A 12,533-nucleotide genomic window follows, 5' to 3' on the forward strand; every position below is an offset into this window, starting at 1 on the left:
AGCGTCTGCCCATGACCTTTTGACCTCAGAGGGTTGAGAACTCCACGCTTAGGACTTGCTCCTGCCGCCTATAGTTTATTTGCACCTGCTGTGAATCACTGCCTCACCTTTTTCTTATCTCCAGTTAGCTTTCTCCATGTTCCCCATGCCTCAGCTTTATCCCATAAATATCATGAGCCTTCAGGGAGGAGGATTTGGGCTCTGTTCTCCTGGCTCCTCACTTAGCCACCCTGTAAATAAACCCTTTCTCTGGTGTAAACCTCTGTGTCTCAGCGTTTGACTTGTGTGTCAGGCAAAGGAACCTGATTCAGTAACAGCCTCATCCTGTCGACGTCTTTCTCACTCAATAAAGTCATCATAACAATTGATAAACGTTGGAACAGTAACTTCTATTAATCAAAATGCTGCCAAAGTCTTGTTATTGAGAACATTTGCTTTGGAGTCGGACAGATCAGTGTTTCTGGCTTTGCCATTTGCTAATTATGTACTCTTATTCAAATACATAGACTTTTTTTAATCCTTACTCTCTTCCATAAATGGAGATAAGGTTTGTTTTATGAGGTTATTTTGAGGATTTTTTTGTTGTTGTTCATTTATGGCTGCACCCACAGCATATGGAAGTTCACAGGCCAGGGAGTGAATCTGAGCCACAGTTGCAGCAACACCACATCCTTTAATCCACTGCACCCGGGCCAGGGGTTGAACCCATGCCTCTGCACCAACCCAAGCTACTGAAGTTGGATTCTTAACCCACTGTGCCACGGCGAGAACTCCGAGAATTTTTTTTAAAGATGCATTTGTTTGTTCAACAAATACTTACCGAGCACCTACTCTGTGCCAGAAATTTTCCTAAACGCTAAGAGAAAAGGTAATGTATATAAACATCTGGCTCATAGACAAGTTCAATATAAAAGAAATTTTTCTTTTCCTTCCCTTTATGATTGTGAATATTGCCCATAGTAATTGAGCAACAAAATTTAATCGTTATCCCTCTTGTTTGTGTTTCTTTCTCAAATAGGAAGCACAAAGGGAAAAATCTTTATAGATTACATTCATATACCAGCATTATTAGGACTCATTCCTATAAGGATACCCACATGGATTTTTTCATAAAGGTATTTTGAATATCCATAATTTATATGAAATATGCCAAAAGAGAAAAGCATCTCAGATTCACGGCTGTGTGTGATTAAGATCATTGTTAATGGGGCATATGTGTTTTCTATCTCACTCATTATAAATAATAGTACACATGTCAAATACCTTTGACATTCTTCTTATTTCATAGAATTTTGCAAGCAAGAAACATTAAATTTTACATTTGGGGATGGAGAGGTTAAATCATTTGTCCAAGGTCACTCAGTACATCAGTGACATAATTACTAGCTAAACTCTAAGATTCCAGTGCCCTGGTCCTCCTGTCTCTTCCCTCTCCTTGAGAAAACATTTGCCTACAGTGATGCCTACTTGCCTTTTACTCTTAAGAAAGTACACTGGAAAAAAAAAAGTATTACTTGCATTTTCTACCAAATCAAATTAATCAGAAAATAAAATTAAAGCACATTTATTTAGCAGAAAGCTACTCTTTCCATTAATGAGAATTTTATTAAATATAATAAAATATTTCAGGCAATTCTTTTCTTCCTGGTGGGTTTTTTTTTTTCTCTTCCTTTCTCAGATTTATTGAAAAGCATTTTTATTAGTGCAATAATAGGCTCCGGGACATGCAATTATATTGAGATGCTGACACTTTCCTGTTAGTTGCAGCCTTTGGCCTGAGGCCAAACACTGAACCCAAGCATATGTGTTTCTCTGCAAGCAGTCCTGGCATGCCACTCGCCTGCATTTGTCCTTAGAGCAACCTCCAATTTTACCCAATATAGAGAGAATTAACTAATTTTTCCTTCCCATTACAATTGATCCAAATAGATACTTCCATCTCTCTTTTAGGGAAAACAAAAAAATTCCTTATGAAATTTTTGAAGGACGCAGTTAAGGACAGTCCTGATTAGATTTGATTTCAGTTTTAAGTTATAAGGAAAAATCATAAAGGGTTTCATTACTTTGGGTGAACCATTTACAAACATGAAATGCAAATGCTTGTGCCTTTGTCATGAGTTTTCTTTCTAGCTTTCACTTCTGTACATTTGCTATTGAGATCCTCCTCCTTCCAAGCTCTGAGCCAGAGCATTTCAGAATAAAAGTGTAGATACCAACTATAAATAAAACACAGATCCAAACCTCTGGAACTTTTTAGAATTTCTCAGGCAAGAATAAACCATCCAAAGATAAAGAAACTACAGGAAGACACTTCTGAATTCACTCCCACTCCCACTATGCTCCAGTCTTAAAGGAGTTAAATCTCTTATCTTTGCTAGGTTCTGTGCCATAGATGACTTTCCCTACATATTCCAACCTCCTTTTTGGAAATGCTGTATGTGTTGCTAGAAAACCCACATACAAACCTTAAAAATTTTGCTTTCAATTAGATGTAAAGAATGAGAAAACATACACACACAATTAGACAATGCCCTCTAAAGATGCTTCTGGCGGAAGGACAGAGTAGGTTCCTGCCTTCCCTAGATATGCTCAGCAATGTACTGATGACATTCAACTCCCATAGGTTGATTGCTCCAGCAAACTTTGGCAGTGTTTTGGCCATTGCTTCCTCAGCCAGAAACACTAGTACTTCTGACCTAAATTGGTGGGAAGGTCTCCTGGGAGAGGTCCTCAACATTCATTCATTCTTTGAAACACAGTCCCTCAGCACTGAAAGTATCTCTCCTTCCTTTCTCATGGCTAGAGCCATCCTTGATTTCCTAGGGCCATTTCAGTCCTACTAGATTAGGACCATATCTAATAGTATATCTCTCACCAATCTTCTTTCTTGGTCCACACTGGCCAGATTCCTACTTTAATCTAGATCATAAAGGTTATCATGAGCATTTTAAAACACTGATTCCAACCCAGATCAGGCTCAGGGGTCACAGTCCCTGAGACACTAACTGGACTCCTGTACACCTTCCTTTAGGCTGACTCAACAGACAGGTACTAAGCAAATTAAATCCCAGTCATACCCAGCCACTCCACTCCCGCCAACCTCCAGAGATTTTGCAAGCCTCTACGCTAGTCTCAGAGGAAGTTTGGGAGGTACAAAAGTCAGAGGTGATCATTTTCCATTCTTAGGAAGGTATAAAGGAACAAAAGTCTCTAGGGATCTGTGAAGTTCATAATAGATGCGAGGTGATGGAAAATTGAAGTTGTAGCCGAAATAGGCTTTCATAACAGAGGAGGAATTACAATGAGGTGGCTGGTGCTGCTCTACTGACCACCAAATCAACTCCATTTCAACACCACAGAGTGCTAGGATGTAGGAGTAAGAACTGTTTAGGAGACTGGAATCTGTAAGGGCCTGGCTACCAGGCCAGCAAGTGAGGCTCCAAGTCCCCTCTCTCTCACATACAGAGTATAAGACAAGGATTCACAGTCCCACACTGATAGAGCATATTCTCTTGAATATAATCTACACACTGTTTTAAACTGCACATATGTGTTATTTCATTCTTTTAATATAATCAAAATATGATGATATGATGAAACATATAAAATATAGAAACATACTCAAATATGTTTATATGCACCTATGTGTATACATGTATATTTTATACATGTATATGTATGTATATACATACATTATATATAACAATGCATTAGATTTATCACAGTACCCACTGGAACCTCTCTCATCAGTTAAGATATTCTCATGCTTTCCACCTCTACCCCTCTAAATATACCTTGACAGCACTCCTAATTTGCATGACTTCTGCTCCCTTCTCATTTGCCCCCCAAACCCAGAGTACAGGTCTTGACTGTTCTGTGTGTTCTATCTCCTACCCTCTTCCTTCTATCACTAGCCAAGGCATCAGCGATTTGCCTTTCTCATTTTTAAACCAGTTTTCTAGCCTCCTTACACATAAATACCTTACCACTTCCTTTACATATTCTACTCACAGATAAGAAATAACCCCATTTAGTTTTCCCCTTATAATTCCCATTCAAGACTATTGAATTTTCTTTGTCGAATTACTTCTCTAGGAGTTCCCACTGTGGTGTAGTAGGTTAAGGATCCAGCATTGTGTTTGAGGCTATGTGGGTTCAATCCCCAGCCTGACACAATGGGTTAAGGATCCCATCCAGCACTGCCACAGTTGTGGCATAGGTTCAAGCTGTGGTTTGGATCTGATCCCTGGCCTGGGGAATTTCCATAGGCTGTGGGTGTGACTGAAAAAGAAAAAAAAATTACTTCTCTGTTGTTCAGAGCCCTAAAATGACAAAACTAAATATAAGCAAAAGTAAATTCTCTGTTAAATTAATATTTGAATAAGTATGTGGGAAATAATTGACATTCATATCAGTAACCATATTAATTTTAAAGCTGGAGCCAGGGAATCACTAGGGCCATACAGTTTAGGAATTATTCTGTTTTAAATGTCCATTTCATTGGAATCTACTTATATAAAACATTATAGAGAACTTTTTTATTGAACCCTAATTTTTATAATGATTGAAAAGTATACATTGGTTACATTTTATGTACAAGCTGAATGAAATCTTTGCCTAGTTCAACTATCACATAATTCACCTATTATAAAGGATATGAATATTACTGTTTACATCTTAAATGTCACCTCCGAGAGGAAATAAGAAAAATACAGTTTCCACATTTGATCTACTTGACCTACCAGGTTTGAATTGTGGAAATGTTAGCAGAATTTTTTATTGCAGAAAAAGTAGTTGCTTCATATTTTGAATATAAAGCAAGACATTACTGATATTTTGAACAGATGTTGAGTTTTTCTGTAATCCTGAAATGAGCAACTAGGGCTCAAGCTAAGGAAAAGGGCAGGCTTAATACCTTCAAATTTGAAAGAGATTTACTGGTGATTGGAGACAGACTCCTTCCCTCAGGCGCAATAAGAGTCATTTGACTGGACTCTACCCAGTTAACCACTGCTGTCCTGCTATTGCCTCTGCCGTCTACATTTGCTGTGGCCAGGAAAAAAGGAGGAAGAAAAAGTCACTGGGATCATCGGCCTATGGGAAATTCAGAATTTGTGGTGAGAAAAGATTGTTTTGCCTCTTCATGGGTAAAGGAAAGGGGTGCCTTCCCCCTACCAGACAAAAGAGGAGGAATTCAAGAGACTCACTCATGAAGTTCAGAGGAAGCTACCTGGAAGCTAGCAACTGGAACACCACTCCTTACCGTGAGAGTTTTGAAGGCAGCAGACTTGCTCATCTACTTCAGTGCCTGTTGCAGGACAGAAAGAGAGAAATGGGGAGATAGACAGCAGTGTGGGAATAGTTGGTAGGTTCACACCAGTTTTCCATTATTCAAGGGAACAGTACAGGGAGAAGCTGGGCCTGAGCTATGTAACCTGAATGCCACCCAAAAGGGACACTGTCTTTCAAATGTGAACCCATGCAGCAGGGAAGACATGTAAGGCAGCCCTCCTGCCCCAGAGCTTTTTGAAGCTGGACACATGCCTTCAGAAGAGCTAGCCTTCAGATACCTGCCATGCCAGGACCACTAAAATTTAAGCCAAAGAAGCAGTGATAACAATGAAAACAAGTTCAGCGACATTTCTTCCCTCTCATCTCTCTCTTTTCCCTCTCACAATGCCAGAGGAACTAGACCCAGCATAGGAGGAAGATAAGACATTCAAGACACAGAGTGTCTTTCACATGAAAGTGCATCTCCCATTCAACATGTTAGAATGAGAAGAATGAAAGCAGAGACTTGGCTCCTTTCCTCACTTCAGGCCAACCCTGCCCTGGAGGCAGCCATGGTGATACAGTTCAAATCAGTCCATTAACAGAAGATTTTAACTGAACTAGACTGAATCAGCCCAGAAGGTTGTGCAGTTTGCCTAGGATGTGTTTATGGGCTCTACAACCTAGACAGAAATATTCTTAGTGGTACAATTGAAGGCAGATTTTAAAATGTAATAATCCCTGTGGTTGAAATTCTTCAATAAACCAAGAACATTTTTATAAACCCAAGCATAGATTTGCATAATTTTTTTTCTTTTTTTCTTTTTTTTTTTTTTTTTCCTTTTTTTATGTCCACACCCACAGCATAGGGAAGTTCCCAGGCTAGGGTCAAATTAGAGCTACAGCTGCTGGCCTAAACCACAGCCACAGCAACTCAGGATCCAAACCACATCTATGACCTACACCACAGGTCACAGCAATGCCAGATCCTTAACCCACTGAGCGAGGCCAAGGATGAAACCCACATCCTCATGGCTACTAGTTGGATTCGTTTCCACTGCACCACAACAGGAACTCCATTTTGCATAATTTAGATTTGTATCAAATAGCTACTGTGTACTTTTGAAAAGTATGATGTTTTGGAACTTAAGAGGGTGAGTGTGGCAGTGGCTACCAAGATGTCTTGAGAAAGTTTATTTATGACTCAGTCCAGATGGGTACAGACAAATCTGTAGCCAGGCCAGATGGTAATCTATGTTCAGCTTATACCTGGCAAAATCTAGCGATGCCTCTTTCAGGCGCATCAAGTACAAATTCTCAATTTTGTTAACTAATAAAATGAATTGTTTAATAATTTTGTCCACCTGCACTTACCAAGAATCCAAAAAACAGATTAAAATCTGCTTTTGTTAAGACCAGGAGGCACTACTAAAAAATTTTCCTTTTATAAATTCTAGACCAACGTCCTATTCATAATTCAGCCATGAGTCAGTTTTAAAATGAATAGAGCTACAAAAGCAATCACTGTCCAGCACAAACACGATTGCTTTGGTTGTATAAAACTAACTACCTAGATTTATATCCAATTTGCTCAGCTTCAGAAAGAACAAAAATCCAAGCTTAATACTGATGGTGAACAAGTATTATATTTTGACTGACTTTTCTGTGCTTGTGAAGATTAAGGAAGCTATATTATTTGAAACCGGAGTCCTTCATTTTTTCTCATGTTAATAGCAGACAGTTGTCACCCAAACACAGTCCATCAAAGCCTTCTGTTGCCAGGAGCCACTTTAAAACAATAGAGGGTTAAGCAGCAAACAGCACCAAATTACACAAAGTGCCTTCTTCCCTGGGTTCTTTCTTAAGCAGAGACCAGCAATACATATGCAGGACCTCAGAGGTTAAATATAACTATATCCAAAAATGACATTCCAATTTGTTTATAGTGTTTTCTTTTATAGTTACATGAACTCGAAATTCAAATAGCCAAATTTATGTCTAAAACTGTATCTATGCAGTTGAAAGTAAATTTGGTATACTAGTGATAATTGATAAAAAGCAAGAATTCCTAAATATGATTGGATATAGTACAAAATATAAGCCTTCAATGAATGGTGTTATGCTGGAAATACAAGAATTATAATGATGTTTGATTCTCTTTTTCCCTTACGTCATTCAAATAATTTAAGCTTTTGCCATAAATTTATCATTTAGATTCATATTAGCAACCAATCAACTTCTCTGATTTTGTTTGGACTTCTAAAGACTTTGTTTAAAGGGAGAAGAAGTTTGATGTAAGTAATTTAACTCCATTTTTTCCTAAAATAAAGCAAACCATTCTCCACCTACAGAATCCCGATGAGATTTTCCTTACAGAGTTATCTCATCCTATGCAACTGTTCCCAGCAACTTTGTAGCCAGTGACAGTGTGACTGTCTAAGTATTCTAATGAATCATGATGGGAACCAAATTTAGCTACAGTTCAGCTCTTCACTGTACTGATGCTTTATTTTGAATTAATCAAAAATAAAAGTACAATCTGTTGTTCTGACCTGAGCAGACACAAATAATTTACAAAGTTCAAAAATCTATTTTTAATTTTAAAAATAAATATAAACATATATATTTAGTATTCATGTATATTCAGGTTATACTAAAAATACAAAAACAATCTGCAAGAATTGGCAATTATAGGAAACTCAAGAGAAAGTGTTTGATAGTTTGATATTTAGGCAAAAAGAAAGTAAAGGCTCCATGCTCTTTTTGGTTAACTCAAAATTCCTTCCCACATTTCAAAGGAAAGGAAAGGAAAAGAAAGGAAGGGAAGGGAATGGAACAGAAGGGAAGAGAAGGGAGGGAAAGAGAAAGGGAGAGAGGGAGGAAAAGAAATTGAAATTTTAGCCACAAAGGCTAATATAAATTAGTAAGATATTTATCTAGTAAACTACTTCTGAAAATTAACTGATATTATAGAAAAAGAGGAAAGGCTACATTGCTCAAAAACTGGAGTTATTATAAAGAAATTTGCTCCCTTTGTCAATAAACACTTACAGTGCCTTCAATGTGCAAAGCACTGTTCTAGAAGCTGGTAAAACCTCAATAAACCATATAAATAAAATTTCTCTCATAATAAGAGTTTATATCCTAGTAGGAGAAGCAGATAATTAAGTATATAAAGTAAAATATACTTCAATGGTAGTCAGTAATAAGAGCTCTGAAGGAAAAAAAAAAAGCAAAGTGTGGGGATAGAGAGATATGGGTGAGGAGAATTTTGTAAATAGGTTTTTCAGGGAAGCCTTCTCGGTGGAAAGGACTTGTTTGCAAAGACTTGGGGAATAATGAGGAGAAAGCCAGGGTTGAGTGTAGGGGAAGACCATTCCACAAGAGGGAAATAGGAGCACCAAGGTAGGAATTTTATACAGGAAAATCTTCACATTTTCTGATTCATGGGCCACCTTCCTTAGCTGTTACTGGTGCACTCAATTTTTATCAACTTATTCAGTGATAATTTCTTGTTAAAGAACGACCATGTTTTCAGCGAAATCTACATTTTGTAAATGTACCCTCTTTTTAATAATGTTTATTTAATAACTGTAAAAGCTCTTGAAGATAAAGTAGTTCATACTCTTATTTTACAGATATGGAAACTAAGTCCCAGAAGGGATACCTGATCTTCCTCCTGCTATCATATAACTAGTTAATAGCAGAACCAGGAGTAAGGAAAATATATATATATATATATTATAGAGAGATAGAGAAGAGAGAGGGAGTCAGAAAAAAAAATATATGCATGTATGTGTGTGTGTATATATATATATATATATAGAGAGAGAGAGAGAGAGAGAGAGAGAATGGTGCCTTTTATAAAACTGGTAGATAAAAAAATTCCATGAGTGAACAACTATTTTTGTAGGTGCACCATTTTTCAAAACTCCCCAGATTTCTTCAAATACTATACAATCTCTTCGGTAACATTATTTTGGTCTTCCCTAGTGTAATTCTTGAATAGATTTGCAGGAATCTCCTTCACATACTATTCTCTAAGTACAGATAGAATTAAGCATAGTTCTTGCCAAATTGTTCATGATCTAAATTAGAAAGGTAGACACAGGAGTTCGCATCTTGGCACAGCGGAAACGAATCCAACTAGGAAACATGAGGGTGCAGGTTCAATCCCTGGCCTCACTCAGTGGGTTAAGGATCTAGCGTTGCCATAAGCTGTGGTGTAGGTCACAGACACAGCTCAGGTCTGGCATTGTTGTGGCTGTGGCATAGGCCAGCAGCTATAGCTCCTATTAGACCCCTAGCCTGGGAACCTCCATATGCCGCCGGTGCAACCCTAAAAGGACAAAAAGACAAAAAAGAAGAAAGAAAGGTAGACACAGTATAAACACAAAGAAATCTAGCAATATGGTCATTTCATGCCTGGATAGTCCTGCTGAATAATATGTAATTTTGACAGTAAGCTCTTAAGAAAGAAACTTTATGTTTACTGTAGAGACCTGAACATACTGTTGGCATGAAATAATCAATATTGATAACAGCCAAATTTTAGGCAATGTGCTCTCAATAAAATTTATTGGTCTCTGTTGATTGGCACATATGCTAGTAATAAATATTTTCTTAGGTACAATAATAAGCTTCCTACATTGTTATACTTGCAACACACAAAAACCCAAATTAGGGCTACAAAGGCTGTTAGCATTTGATCTATATTGATTTGTCAATAATAACAAGGTACATTGTTACACAGCATGGGAACAAATAACTGGAGTAGTTGACAGTTCTTAAATACGGTAAATTCTTCCTAAATTTATTCTTCCTTTCCATAAACAATTTTAAAAAGAATTAAACTCTTGCAGAAAGACAGCAATAAAAAAAAATGACCTGATTTTCTGTGTGCAAGTTCCCAGTACTTTGCAGAGCATAAGTTAAAAGTCTCAGCTTTTCCACCGTGCAATTCAGAGAATGTGGTGGGAACAGAATGCTAAGGCAACTCAGCTGGAAAATATCTTAGATGAAATATTTTCGTCGAGCACTTTTCTCATGTGAATTTGCCTCTAGTTTGGTATATACCAGTCACCAGAACATGGCATTCACTTTACTTCATGTCTTGAGTATTTTTTTTAAAGCAACAAACTGCTGCATAAGCTAGCAGAAAAAAAGCAAAAAACAAAGCAACCATGTTTAATAGGAGCTGTAACACTTACGAGATGAATAGACAAGAGTCAAATTTCAGTATTCTCAAAGGTCTTTTCCTGTGATAAAATGGCAATAAGGAAACTCCTTAAGGCTATGTGCCTAGTTTGGTTTTCTTCTCAACATCGTATTCATTATTACCCATAAGGATTCATTTCTATTCTTTAAAGATATGTGTCAGGTTTGATAGCTTTTTATTCAAAGTGAATAATAACAATCTAAATATTAAAAACATGTTTTTCCCCAGATGTGCTGATGTCTCAATAGATTCTTTTTTATATCAAGGAAAACAAAGCACGTACAACTGCTTATCAGATTTGGAGCTCATAAAACTGATGTCCTGGACAAAACAGCAGCTTATCCAGTAGATGTCATCTGATCAAAAATATTTCAAATACACAAAAAAAGAAAGTTAAGAGAACCATATGAAAGTGTGATAGTTAGAAAAACAATTTAGAAATTAACTCTTTAAATGGTCAAACAAAATTAAATTAGGTTATCTTGACCCTATTAAAAGTTTACATTCCAGAGCAGTGGTTCTCAATTGCTCTCAAATTTAATTTTTCTGGGATACAGGCCAGGTAGCAGGAATTTTTTTTAAAGCTCCATAGGTGATTCGAATGTGTAGTCAGCAGTAAACCAAAAAGGAAAAGAAAAGTTAAAGGGGTCTTAAACAACAATACGGGATTAATTTCAAAAATATACAAATAGCTCAAGCAGCTCAAAATTAAAAAGCAAACCAAAAAAAAAAAAACAATCAAATAATAGGCAGAAGACCTAAAGAGACATTTCTTCAAAGAAGATAGATGAACAAAAAGCACATGAAAAGATGCTCAACACATCAAAGAAATGTAAATCAAAACTACAATGAGGTATTACCTCACACTGATCAGAACGGTTATCACAATAAATGCTGGAGAGGGTGTGGAGAGAAGGGAACCCTCCTACACTGTTGGTGGGGATATACATTGGTACAACCATTATGGAGAACGTATGGACATCTGTTAAAAGACTACAAACAGAACTACCATGTGATCCAGTAATCCCATTCTTGGGTACATATCTGGAGAAAATCACAATTCAAAAAGATAAATGCAACCCTATATTCACTGCAGAGCTATATACAACAGCCAAGACATGGAAGCAACCTCAATGTCCATTGACAGAGGAATGGATAAAGTTACGGTGTGTGTATATACAATGGAATATCACTTAACCATAAAAAAGAACAAAATAATGCTATTTGCAGCAACATGGATAAACCTAAAGATTATCATGCTAAGTAAAGCAAGCAAGACAGAGAAAGACAAATAAATACATGATATCACTTATATGTGGAATCTTAAAAAATGATACAAATGAACCTATTTACAAAACAGAAATAGACTCACAGACTTAGAAAATAAATTGTGGTGGGGGGTTGGGCAAAGGGACAAATGAGAAGTTTGGGATTAACATATATAACAGTACCATAAAAAATAGATAATTAACAAGGACCTACTGTATAGCACAGGGAACTCTACTCAATATACTGTAATAATCTGTACAGGAAAATAATCTGAAAAGGAATAAATATATGTATATGTATAACTGAATCAGTTTGCTGTCCACCTGAAACATTTAACACTGCGCTGTAAATCATTATATTCTGATATAAAATACAAATTAACTTTAAAAACTGAAAATATATTTTTTAAAAAGTATTAAAAATCTAACTCTGTTCATCCAAATTGCTATTTAACTTTGTTTAACATTGATCAGCAACCAACCATGTTTCTGTAGAGATAAATCTTCCAAAGTATTATCATTCCCTTCCAGCTCCACCAAAATCTCATAAACAAACCCCTTTCCACAGAGAACTAAAGAATATTTTTTTCTCATTCTTTTCTGTCTTAGCTGCAATGAATATGGCTCCAAAATTGCTAGAGAGCACACAAAACACAAAAGAGACAATCATTAACTGCTAATATAATTAGATGCTAGTACACCCCTACGAGCACTTCCTAAAAGATAATGCTTACAAAAAGAAACGGTCATCTCGACCAAATATTTGTTATGATTTT

Source organism: Sus scrofa, chromosome 2, assembly GCF_000003025.6.
Source record: "Sus scrofa isolate TJ Tabasco breed Duroc chromosome 2, Sscrofa11.1, whole genome shotgun sequence".
NCBI classification, from domain to species: domain Eukaryota; kingdom Metazoa; phylum Chordata; class Mammalia; order Artiodactyla; family Suidae; genus Sus; species Sus scrofa.